The sequence below is a fragment of the Dreissena polymorpha genome, chromosome 12 (assembly GCF_020536995.1).
Source record: "Dreissena polymorpha isolate Duluth1 chromosome 12, UMN_Dpol_1.0, whole genome shotgun sequence".
In the NCBI taxonomy this organism is placed as follows: Eukaryota; Metazoa; Mollusca; class Bivalvia; order Myida; family Dreissenidae; genus Dreissena; species Dreissena polymorpha.
Window position 1 is genome coordinate 19243155 of NC_068366.1, and position 13293 is coordinate 19256447.

The window sequence follows — 13293 nt, forward strand, 5'->3', positions numbered from 1 at the left end:
TTGACCTCATTTTGACCCTGACATTGACCTACTTTTTTAACTAGACAATTCAGAAGGTCTTTGCTTACCCAAAATGACACATTTGGTCTACAAAGCTTTGATGCTTGCATGGAGGTTATCTTTGAACACTCTCAACATACCCACATCACCTCACCTCTTGACCTTTACTTGACATACTTTTGGAATTAGATTAGTTCAGGCTTACAAAAGTCCTGTTCAATTGTGCCTATGAATCAATACTATCACGGTTTCCACAGGCTCAGTAAGAATTTTTTTAATACAGCATCTTGTTAAAACATGCATGATGGCAAGTACTTAATAAATACTGCCCTGACTAAACTGAAAAATGAAAATCTGTGAATCTTCATTACTTAGCATATTAACATTTCACACATCATAAATAACTACCATTGGATTTAAATGTTCTATAAATACCATAGAATTGGAGACTAAGTTTTTCTTTTGGCTACCTCAGTAACAGCAAATGTGTGTGCGAGTGGGGAAGGGGGTTAAAAACTCATTTAAATCAGATAGCTGAATCAAGCATTTTGTTTCTTCCTGAACCTGAGTAGATCAGAGGCTGGCCTATTTGCAATATGTTTGACAATTCAGAAAACAGTAACATGATACATCTGCATTCTTGTATTACGAAGTACTCTGTATCAAGTGAAAGGTGGTTTTGAGACAAGTAGACCGCATCCAGTTATTTGATGTAGGTACATTGTAAACACAGTTTAACTGTTATTTATCCTAGATGGTATCAGGGATATTGTTGCCCTGCTATCTACCAGGTTTTGGGATTGACACCCATGTGTAACCTTTTCACATCCTAAATGTTTTATGGAATTTTATAATATTATTGTGTGTTTGTGTATTCAATGTAAACTGTGGCCCATATCTTTGCTGAAATGTGGAGATGTGACTGGTTTTTATCCTCTGGAAATTAAAGGTAATTTCCATAAATACTACAGTTGTTGGAAATTAAGCATACTTTTATTTTCCAGCACTTTTTATGTGTTTTGATGTTGATAATCTGTAAGCTGTTGTTTGTGATTAAGTCAACAAGATACATATGCAGAAATGTTACTATCCTTGAATTTTAATTGGGGCATTCCAGTGTTTAGTACAGTAAGCACATATTTAAGTATGTTTACTTTAAAACTCAGTGAATGCAGAGGACACGAATAATGCTTATTTTATGGTACATTTTGTGATAAACAGCTGTGAGTCATTCATTGTTTTCTTCTTGTGAAACAAGGCTTGTAAATCCATGTGTGTAAAGTGTTGTCCCAGATTAGCCTGTGCAGTCTGCACACGCTTATCGGGGACAACTTTTTATGCCTTAACTCAATTTTTTGCAAAGGAGAGACTGCATTAAAGTGAAAAATGCTTTTAATCTGAAATTAGACTGCACAATCTGCACAGGTTAAATGGGATGACCCTATATGCTCATACATTAATCGTTTACCACTTAGATACGTATTTTGACGCATTTGAAGTCCCTTTCTTACTCGATTCAAGTTTTAAAGGCTTCATTTTTGTCCCTTCGATACTGATAAGCAGCAAACAGCATAAAACTTGAACAGACTGCGAGTTACTCACAGGCTGTTCTGGTTTTATGCTGTTTGCTCATAGCCATTTCACTTGGCTTCTGAGTGGGAATGGGTTAAACCCAGTTTTCACAGACCAAGTCTCAAATTCGAGGATGCAAGTACTTAAGCAATAGGTTTATCAATTTTCTTGGTTAGCAAATAAGTGAGTTACATATCGAGGGCTGAACGGAAAACTGCAGTATCTCCTTCTTTATTTAATATGAGTTACAACAGTCTTCCGTTCACCCCTCGATATTGCTAAATAATAGACTGCCTGACATAAATAGTATTTATTATGCCCCCCTTCGAAGAAGAGGGGGTATATTGCTTTGCTCATGTCGGTCTGTCGGTCGGTCTGTCGGTCGGTCTGTCGGTCTGTCCACCAGGTGGTTGTCAAACGATAACTCAAGAACGCTTGGGCCTAGGAATATGAAACTTCATAGGTACATTGATCATGACTCGCAGATGACCCCTATTGATTTTGAGGTCACTAGGTCAAAGGTCAAGGTCACGGTGACTCAAAAAAGTAAAATGGTTTTTTGAATGATAACTCAAGAATGCATACGCGGCCAACAGGGCACACTCTGAACAGTATTACTGAAGCAACTGGTCTGTAAGGCCACGACTTTTATATTTCTTGGTTTACAAAACCGCCGACCCTAATTTTTGGAAAATGGGAAAAAAAATAAAATCGGAAAATCGTCTTTTTTTTAAATATTTTATTCCCGACCGCACTGCAAAACGAGCGAAACGAGAAAAAAAACACGATCCTGTTTGAGTACGGTTGCGAATAAAATCAAGTAAGTACAATCAACGATTGGTTCACACATATTGCAGAGATCGGGATATTTTTCAATGTGACACATTATGTACCAGTCCTTTTATGGGCACTTCTCAAAATTTATTTCGGGTAAAAATTACAGACAATAAGAAAATCAGCGTCAGTCAAATGTCGACCCCATCAAAATTTATTTCCGTGTCTGTGACGCAACTATATTGTTTAACATGTTAATTATATTAAACAAACCCGATAGTATTTGATAATTAGTATAAATAATCCAATAAAACACTGCCATTATTTACGATATATGTGTTTAGGAATTTTGTAAACACGTCCGCCATAGTTTATAGGAACTGTACAGAAAGTTTGGAAATCGGAACAAATCGGTATATCTCGGAAAATCATTGATAAATGTATTTGTCGTTTCAATGCTTAGGGCCGAGTAATTTCGGCAAATCGGAACTCAACTTGTGTAAAACACTAGCTCAATTAACCGTTAAACTCCGCCTCCGTTCTCTGCAAAAGATTTGAAGGCGGAGCTATGCACGTGCTTTTATTAAATTGGAGGATTGCAATTGAGAAACAAACACACGATTGGTTCGGCATGTTGATTGCTAGACAAAGGAAGCCAATTTTTTCGGCGCGAAATTTGTCGCTTAATTGCTTCCGACAGAAAGCGGCTTTCCTTTGATGACGTCAAACTGTCAATTCACACAGACTGCACATTTTCGGAAGACTTTAACTGACTCCTTGTTTACAATTCCAGTAAAAAAAAAACACTTGCTAACATTAAACTTTGGATTAAATTATCAAAATAAAGCAAAAGCGAAGTTGACAAATATGATTAAATTAATTCGCGTCAGTTCAAATAAGACGTTTTGCGTTGTAAATCAACGAGTTTTCATGACAACAACAACTTTGACAAACATTACCGCGACGACGCATGGATCGATCTACCTCGATTTTTTTTTTCATGTACGATCTCATAAGTCGAGTAAGAGCAAACACATACCGGGTAATTTGTGTATGAGTAGTTTATCTTATATAAGATTTATGCAACGGGCATCGCATTGCGTAATGGTGCGCATCCAATTTTGGAAATGAAGCGCAGTTTTTCGTTTTAATGGGAGAAGAACGCATGTCATGTAATGGAGTGTTTAAAATTGCCTGATGTTACATAAGGTGCTGTTAGGACTCATTTCATTTGAAGATATAGATGTGTTTCATTGCATAATTTGATTTTTTGTCTCTGTGTTAAGGTTATAAAAGATATGATCTCTTTGTTCTGATGTTATTAGTATTAACTTTTTTTTCCAATGTTTTTTTTTTTTTTTTTTTTTTCGACCGCCCGATGGACCATTTTCAAAATAATTTTTGTAAACCAATAAAAAAAAAAGTCGTGGCCTAATCCTAAATCTATAATTATCAGTCCAATGAAACATCATCCTTTTTTGTAAAATACAGTGGATCAGTAAAAATATTATCAGAATATGAGATTTTTTGTATATTTTGTATATTAAATATTGTGTTAATGTTTAATTTTGTTGATTAATATAAGGCCACGACTTTTTTTTTTATTGGTTTACAAAAATAATTTTGAAAATGGTCCATCGGGCGGTCGAAAAAAAAAAAAAAAAAAAAAAAACTACTACTACTACTACCACTACTACTACTACCACTACTACTACTACTACCACCACCACCACCACCACCACCACAGTGACAAAAAACGTATTCACACAATGGCTGCTACTACAACTTATAGCCCATATAGGGGGGCATGCATGTTTTACAAACAGCCCTTGTTTAAATTCAAATCTCAATTTAGTTTGCTATAAAAATGCATAGATTACTGTTACTAAAGCAGAAACAAAAATATTGTTGACAGTCTTTATGCTTCTTGTTTGAACACTTATTTGAGCTGGTTTAAATGATAGGGCTTGAAGAGTAAACTTACCGGTACTTTAACTATATAATTATTTGTGCTACTGGATTATAACAACTTTGTTAAGACTTATTTTATTTAAAACTATTTGTAGTGTAATGTATTATATGTTGCATACTGAGGAAAACAAGTTATTAAATGTGGCAATAAAACGTGAGTGGGTCATTTACATTTTAACCATCAGCAAAATTTTAAACTGACATTTAAATTTAGAATTTTGCAATTCATGTTGTGTCCCTCAAAGTTTAAGTTACATTACTTGGGAATGATTGTATGTACAAGAACACCTGTTGTATTAAACTTGTATAGAATACCAGTAGATATCAGTAAACAGGGCATATCGTTTGTTGACATGTATGTAAATATCAGATGACCCAACCTTATTCAACTGGCTGAGGTATTTGTTAATGGCTATTTGATAGTTAACCTGGATGTAAAGTTTATTTTAGACATACACAATGTAGCACTGTGGAGAAGTAATAATAGGTAGTGAGTAAATAATGAACTGGTATTGGCATTTTTAGAGACTTAAGTGAATGAACCGAATGTGTTGGGAGGAACTGGATAAGGACACTTCATTGAACATGAGTTTGGAAGGGTTTGTAGTGATTTCTAACTGGTGATTTAAGTATGTGTGTTTATGCTTTAGGTTCAGTGAACAGGTTAAAATTGGACTACAATCTAGTCAGGTAGGTGACACCTTTACAACACTGTTACTGGTCAATCCTTTCTCCTTTTCCAAAACTGCTTTGGAGTTTTCTGCATTTTTTGGCTGATTTTATAGCCGGTATTGGGTCATCTTTCTTAAAGCAAAAAGTATCTTTTGTGTCTCAAAACAAGTCAAAAAAATCCCAATTAATCTTTTCACCTTTGACCATTTGACCTTTTGATGTTAATAAACAGAGATTAACAGGTGAAAAGTATAAATAATGGATTCGCTGTTAGAAACTGAGTTTGACATGAAACAAATCAACTTACATACATGCCGAAAGTTTGTTATAAAAGTTGCAAAATGTCTGTTTTGCCAAACAAGATGATCCCTAATCCTTTTATTGCCTGCTTATAACACTCTCCGCACTCATGAGCTAATTGTTGTTGTTCACACTGACAATGTATCAGCTATAAAGATTTATAGATTTTGTCACCAGCTATGGTGTTATGAATGATTTCCCCCATAATTAATACCTGAAAATCAAACCTTCTGAAACCGCCATGTTTTTCTCACACTGGACTGCATTTATTATATAAAATAAGCACAATTGATTCTTTATTCAGCCACAAAATACACAGACAAAAGATACTATGACATCAGAGGTGATAGACAACAACTCAGATAGTTATTCGAGTGTTTACTTTTTGCACCTTGAAACAACTGCCTCATGACCCCTATACAGAGGTGAACAAGAGCTGTAACCATAGGATGACATATGCCCTCGAAAAATGCTTTTTCGAAACCATGTTTGAAAACCTAAATGCAGATTTCGAAACCTAAACGCGGACCCTAAGTTCAAGGTCAAATGGGTGAAAATTTGTGTGCGTATGGAAAGGCCTTGTCCATATACACATGCATACCAAATATGAAGGTTACATCTGAGGCGACATAGAAGTTGTGAGCATTTTTCAAAACCTAAACGCAAAGTGTGACAGACTTTCAGACAGACGCACAGACATACGGACAGAAATGCGATCACTATATGCCCACATTCGGGGTAATAAAAATGGCTTTCAGAATGAAATATACTGGCAGTTTAGACTGTATTATCAAATAATTTTTTTCCCAATTTACATTTAAGTACCCAATCTCATGAGTATAAATGGGTCAGGACATCCTGGTTTTAATTGAAAGGAGATGGGCAATTTTTTTGAAACCCACTTGTTTCATGTTTACATCCTAATCAGGGGTGGCGAAATCTAAAAAAACTATACTTGTCCACAGACAACCATTTAGGAAATTGAACTTTTTCGTTGCTGAACTACACTTGTCCGTTAATGTTTATATAAATTATAAACGCATTCATTGATTAATTTAAAATAATGTGGAATATATCAAAATGAGTATGATTTGCTTGTTTTGTTTATAGTTGTAACTCAATGGTACATTCATTATAGCAGTATATTATAAACAATATAAATACTTTGTCAAACTTTTAATCTTGCAAAGCTAGTGTTATTAAAACATGTGTTAAACATAAGTACATCGTAATCTTAACAAATTAAACTAGTCCAATATGTCGACCTCATCAGACTGAGGCTCTGCACTGCTACTGGTAGCAATTTGATTATCATCAACTGGTAACCATTGAAAATCTGTTAGCCAAGTTTTTTTAAAAGTTCTGGTGAGTTTACTTAGATCATATTTTTTATCATAATCTTTTTTAGTATTTTTGGGAGGTACACTGCTCAAAGCTTCGTGTTTCTGCTCTGTTGTTGAAGATTTAAAAAAAAAAAAAATGTTCCATCTTAACCATTAAAGTCGTCTCAAATAACAAGGTAGACCATGTTTTGATTATCTTAGTTTGATACTTTTTATTTCCGTCTGATTGTAGATATAAAGAAACCAGTCTGTACACTGTCTAACAGTCGGGCCGAATGTTGAAATTGCGGCATGCTCCTGGTCTCTTATAGAATAAGGGAGATTACTGCGCAGGAGACTGCCCGTATTTTAGCTTGATTGCTCCGCAAATAGCACTGACAATGTAATCGCGTGTCAACATCCGGTTTTGTAAAACTTAATTACGGCTTTAATACAAAGTATTTTTTTTGTATACCTGGACCCGACTTTAAAAAAACTTGTTGTCCACGGACAACTTAATTGAAAAAAATCAGTTGCCCAGACAAGCAAATGTACGACTCGGGCAACTCGAACATTTGATTTCGCCACCCCTGCTAATGTGTCTGTTGGCATTTCTAATGGGCATACATTTACTCACTTTTCTCTAAATAATATCAACTGAGCACCCACATTATTCCTGCTATAAATGATTAACCCTTTGCATGCAGGGAAATTTGTCGTCTGCTAAAATGTCGTTCTAAAATTAGCATTTTCTTCATTTTTTTTTCAAATAATACTATTAGAATAGCATACAGTTAACATGTAGATCCTGATGAGATGTCATGTTCTATGGCGTCTCATCTGGATCCAAAATGTTTGCATAGGCCTTCACTATTTGGTTCCTTCACAATTCGGTTCCAGCACTGAGTTTAACATTTCTCATAACATCTGGTAACTGCAGCATACACTTTTCTTACTCTTTAAATTGACCTTGATACATTGTATCAAGACAGTCCCTTAACAGCATAGAGATAACAGAAATGTAGTGCATGAATTTCGCAATATTCATTATTGGGCGATAATTTATCAAAATGCAGTTTAAATACCTGGTGAATTATTTGCCATATCAGCAGTTACAATTAGATAATTATCATTTAATCAATTGCAAGTACTTGATTAAGCTGCAACAATATGCATCACATGTCAAAATTGTTTAAGGTTGGGCTTTTTGCACTTTTTCAGAAATGATCAGTTTGTCTAATTTTATCTTATTGTGTGTGTGTGTGTGTGTGTGTGTGTGTAGGTGGGGGGTGGGGCTTCTTTTTTTTGTCATACCATTTTTGGAGCATTTGTTGGGAAGTGTGGCATAGGGTTGTTGGGGGAAAAGTATTTTTTAAGCATTTGGTGGGAAGGTGGAGCAGTCATGGTTCGGCAGTAATGAATTCTGCTGGCTTAATATCAATGTCCACTGTCTGTTATTAATAATAAGGTGTAACAAATATTTTAGCAGGCCGATAAAATGGTATGGAGTCCTCTGGCTCTGGGCATAATTTTGTGTAATACTGCCGACTCGGCTCAATCGTAACATTGGTAGCAAAGTTCACAATTTACATTATTTTCAGGTCTGTACCATTTCTTGTGTTAATTTACATGACAGTGACTAAGTTATTTCAGAATAAAATCCTTTAGATGATTGAAATGACAGGAATTCAAGATGTTAAAATGTAGGTAATTTAGTAGATCTAGAAAGAACATGATACATGTATGAGTATTACAGTAAAATGATATTTTGTAAAATTATCTTTTTGCCCTGACATATGAACTAAATTTTGCTGTAAGTGGTGACTTGGTAACAGTAAAGTGCAAAGAAGCAGTGTCATTCAAATACATGACATAATGGTGTATTTTATCACATTAGTATCTTATATGAATAGTTCTGCTTGAAAGGATATAAACAGGTTGGTGTTTAGATAACATTTGTTCATGTACCACACATCTGCAATCTTCACGGTAATACATGTGTGTACATGTACACTTAAATCGCTATCCCAAAGTGTTGTGCTTTCATTGATTAACAAATCCAACAGTCAGACTATACAAAAAATATTATTTTGTTTGGACCAAATAACTTTTCAAGAGCAGTTTAATAAGGGCTTGTTGTCAGAAATAAGTTAGCATGACATTTGTGTTTGTAAATAATATGAAATTTACTTTTTAGCTCACTCTAGCACATGTAGTGCTCACTGGTAGCTTTGAGGAACATTAACATGTATTTCTGTACAGAGTCTGTAGCAAGTCTGACAAGAATGAAAACAGAATTCATGAGGACCTTGCACTGTGAAAAGGGGGTTAAACGCATGTGCATAAAATGTCATCATAGAATAGCCTGTGCAGTCTGCACAGGCTTACCAGGGACAGCCATTTCTGCTTTTATATTTTTCGTTTAATGAAAGTCTCTTCTTATCAAAAATCCAGTTTATGCGGAAAGTGTCATCCCAGATAAGCCTGTGCAGTCTAACACAGGTTCATTCAACCCCCTTTTCATAGAACACAGCCCATTTATATCTTGACACAGATGACACAAACCCAGGTCCAATGTCCTGACAATTGTTGTGCCCCTTTATCTCAGGGGAGCACTTAAGGGCCATGGTGTTGCCTTCTTGTGATATATATTAAACTGCTCCAACTTGCTGACATTAAGACCTCATTTTAAATGTTAGGTCTATCAAGTTCACAGAATACACATGTAAATATAAAGGCTGTGATATGCATTATTATTTATTACTGGAGAAATCTGCAGGAGCACTCATGGTGTGATATCTCGAACAGTTGGCAATCAGTCTGGAAATACATACCTTGAAAACATGGAGGTATCACGAATAATCATCTTGCAAAATACTTATGATATTTGGAGCAAGATTATGGCTGTACAGACTGTGTTTTTCTGAGCTAGTGGTGTATTTTGTGATTGTTTTAGATATGGATATTCAGATGGTTTCTGGTTGTAGTGTTCTTTTTTAGTCTTTTAAAAAAAACAAAACATTTAACATTTGTCAAAAGAAATGTGTATTATAATTATGTATCTCCAATTTCTGAGATATGATTAAATGATGTACATATTTTGATTATTGTGTTACATGTAGTGTTGTCACAAGTGATGATGTTGCAGATGATTGAGTTTAAAATATATGGTTATAGAACATAAACTGATCTTGTAATTGGACAAGGTAACAATTGGAGTAAATAATTCATTTCTGAGGCCAAGCCAGCATTTTGGTTAATTTAAAGTATCTTTCAAAAATGTCAATAATGTGTAGATAAATGCAAGTTTATTATAGAAATTCAGTGACATTCAGTACTGTGGCTACTGGTTTTAAAAGCACATAAAAATATGGACAAAGATTACTTCAATTAGGAACAATAATAGTGTGGTTGATAACCTGGATTCTCCAATAATTAAAAGTTCTTCCATTGCAAAGGTGTTGAAGTGTGTTTGATATTGATTTGAACAGCAACTGGATTTCATGTGCATTAGTGGAATGTAGCCACTATTATGTTGCACGTAACCCTAGGTTGATTATGTTTCCAATGTCCCTAAGAATAAGCATGCATAACCAAGGTGAGTAGTTTGTTTTTATTTGTTTTCATTGCTTTTTTGTTGGATTTTTATGCCCCCCTTTGAAGAAGAGGGGGTATATTGTTTTGCACATGTCGGTCAGTCCGTCGGTCGATCTGTCCAGCAGATGGTTTCCAGATTATAACTCAAGAACGCTTAGGCCTAGGATCATGAAATTTCATAGATACATTAATCATGACTGGCAGATGACCCCAATTGATTTTCAGGTCGCTAGGTCAAAGGTCAAGGTCACAGTGACTTGAAATAGTAAAATGGTTTCCGGATGATAACTCAAGAATGCTTAGGCCTAGGATCATGAAACTTCATAGGTACATTGATCATGACTGGCAAATGACCCCTATTGATTTTCAGGTCACTAGGTTAAAGGTCAAGGTCACAGTGACTTGAAATAGTAAAATGGTTTTTGGATGATAACTCAACAATGCTTACGCCTAGGATCATGAAACTTCATAGGTACATTGATCATGACTGGCAAATGACCCCTATTGATTTTGAGGTCACTAGGTCAACGGTCAAGGTCACAGTGACTCGAAACAGTTAAATGGTTTCCTGATGATAACTCAAGAATGCTTACGCCTAGGATCATGAAACTTCATAGGTACATTGATCATGACTGGCAGATGACCTCTATTGATTTTCAGGTCACTAGGTCAAAGGTCAAGGTCACAGTGACTCAAAACAGTAAAATGGTTTCTGGATGATAACTCAAGAATGCTTATACCTAGGATCATGAAACTTCATAGAAACATTGATCATGACTGGCAGATGACCCCTATTGATTTTCAGGTCACTAGGTCAAAGGTCAAGGTCACAGTGACTCGAAACAGTAAAATGGTTTCAGGATGATAACACAAGAATGCTTACGCCAAGGTTCATGAAACTTAATAGGTACATTGATAATGACTGGCAGATGACCCCTATTGATTTTCAGGTCGCTAGGTCAAAGGTCAAAGTGACTTGAAATAGTAAAATGGTTTCCGGATGATAACTCAAGAATGCTTATGCCTAGCATCATTAAACTTCATAGGTACATTGATCATGACTGGCAGATGACTCCTATTGATTTTCAGGTCACTAGGTCAAAGGTCAAGGTCACAGTGACAAAAAAACTTATTCACACAATGGCTGCCACTACAACTGACAGCCCATATGGGGGGTATGCATGTTTTACAAACAGCCCTTGTATATTGTGAGGTTTAACAGTATTTCAGTTGTACATGTATCTTGTCAGTAGCTAAGTCTTTAGCACACACAATTTTAATGTTGCCATACATGAATTATATGAAATGGTAAAACATGCACACACTGTTTCCATTGAAATTTTGGGATAAAAACTTGCGTGCTATACATTGTAAAGTATTGTTGCCCAATTTTGCCACATGGGTATGTCTTTTATAGGATGGAGATGAGTTTTTATGGAAAATCTAGGGAGTCAGCACACATTTTAGGGGCCAAGAGCTTGTTGGGTTCTGCATATACCTGCTATTATTCTATATGCATGCATGTTCTCCATGGCAAAGGGCATACACTTTGAGTTCAAACACAAAACAAGATTACTATAGAGTCAACACTATAAATAATTGAGTGACTTGGATGGTGTATATGTTGCAGGCCCCAGTTGGATGTTGGTGATGGTACTGTACCTGTTATGCTGTAGGTTACATATTTTTATATGAACTTATAACATTCTGACCAGCAAGTCACCAGCTGTCTGGGATGTCACAGTTATCATTCTATTTTTGGAGGTTTTAACATATTACTGTAATAAACAGCTGCAAGAGACCATACAATTCAACAATTGGTAACTCTCAATAGGTACATCATAACCATTTAACCTGTGGCTGTATTAAATTAGTTCATTTCAAATTGCATTAAAAGGCTTCAATAACAGAGATTGGAAAACTGATACAAGGAGTAATATTTAATGGAAAGACCATTTATAGAACATTTGTTCTGGTAATAAATTCCTCATAAAAAGCAAACAATATCGCCCTAGGGACGATACTCAAGAGTAAATCTTTTGCAATACATTATTTCGTAATTTCTTTAATTGGATCGTTTGTGTAAATATGTAATTTAAGCCATAGTTCTTCAGAACATGGAACATTTGGTCAATTTAAGATTGTGCTTAGCTACTGTTGCAATAACTTCTTGTAAGTCAGTTATGAAAAAAGATCTTGAAGACCACAACAAATTGATCCGTTGTTTGACGGAAATCTGCCCCAAATAATGGAGCGAGTGAGTGCAATAAAAATTAAAATATTTTTTTCCATTTACAATATAATCTCAGGCTGGCACAAAGGGCGGAAAAAAATAGTGTGTTCATAATTATATGTTCAACATTTAATCCAAATGTATTCTAACTTTCGTCTTTTTAAAAAATATATAAAATATGAAGACTTATATATGAAGATGTATAAGCTGCCATTGCGTTGGATCTTGAGATGTTTTAGTATTTTCATACGTTGTTAATACACAAATTTTGTTTGCTGAATATTTTGCTACATGTACAAGATTTAGGAAAATATTGTGAAAACTTTTGTTGTCTTGTTAATATTAGGTATGGTTGATAGGTGAACACTTCTAATATTTAACATTGCAGAGGTTGTATGAGATTATAACCTGCTGTTGTTACTGTTAATCTCTGTCACTTCCATTGTTGTAAGGGACATTATAATGTTTCAACACCTTTACATTAAACTGTCATCTAAACAATTGTTTTAGACCACCTTGCTATCATGTTATTGGATTACAGGAAAATCGCAATGCACAGAGACTGTCATTAATGCATTTTATTTCAGAAATCAATGTTTAATTTTCCTGCTATTGCTTGGCGACAGGTTCCAAGATGCAGTGTTACGTTTGCCTCACAATCACCTGTATGCAAATGAACCTGTCAATAATGAAGTGTTGATTCCTGTGTTGTTTGTGTCAGACTGGTTTACAATTACGGACCATTTCCTTGCCGCTTATATCATAAAGTGTGAAGAATATACATACATATTATGTTCATGTATATAGGTATATTGATTTATTAATGAGACTGAGAAAGGAGAAACAAGTTGT

General features: G+C 35.1%; 1 protein-coding gene across 1 annotated transcript in view; it reads left to right on the forward strand.

Moving 5' to 3' along the window:
* Window positions 1-928: 928 nt before the first annotated feature.
* The window catches only part of LOC127852418 (ensconsin-like), a 91329-nt gene continuing 78964 nt past the window's right edge, over window positions 929-13293 (forward strand). Inside the window, exon 1 of the mRNA XM_052386373.1 lies at window positions 929-949. The gene's annotated coding sequence lies outside the window, so the exon portion shown is untranslated. The remainder of the gene's footprint in view (window positions 950-13293) is intronic.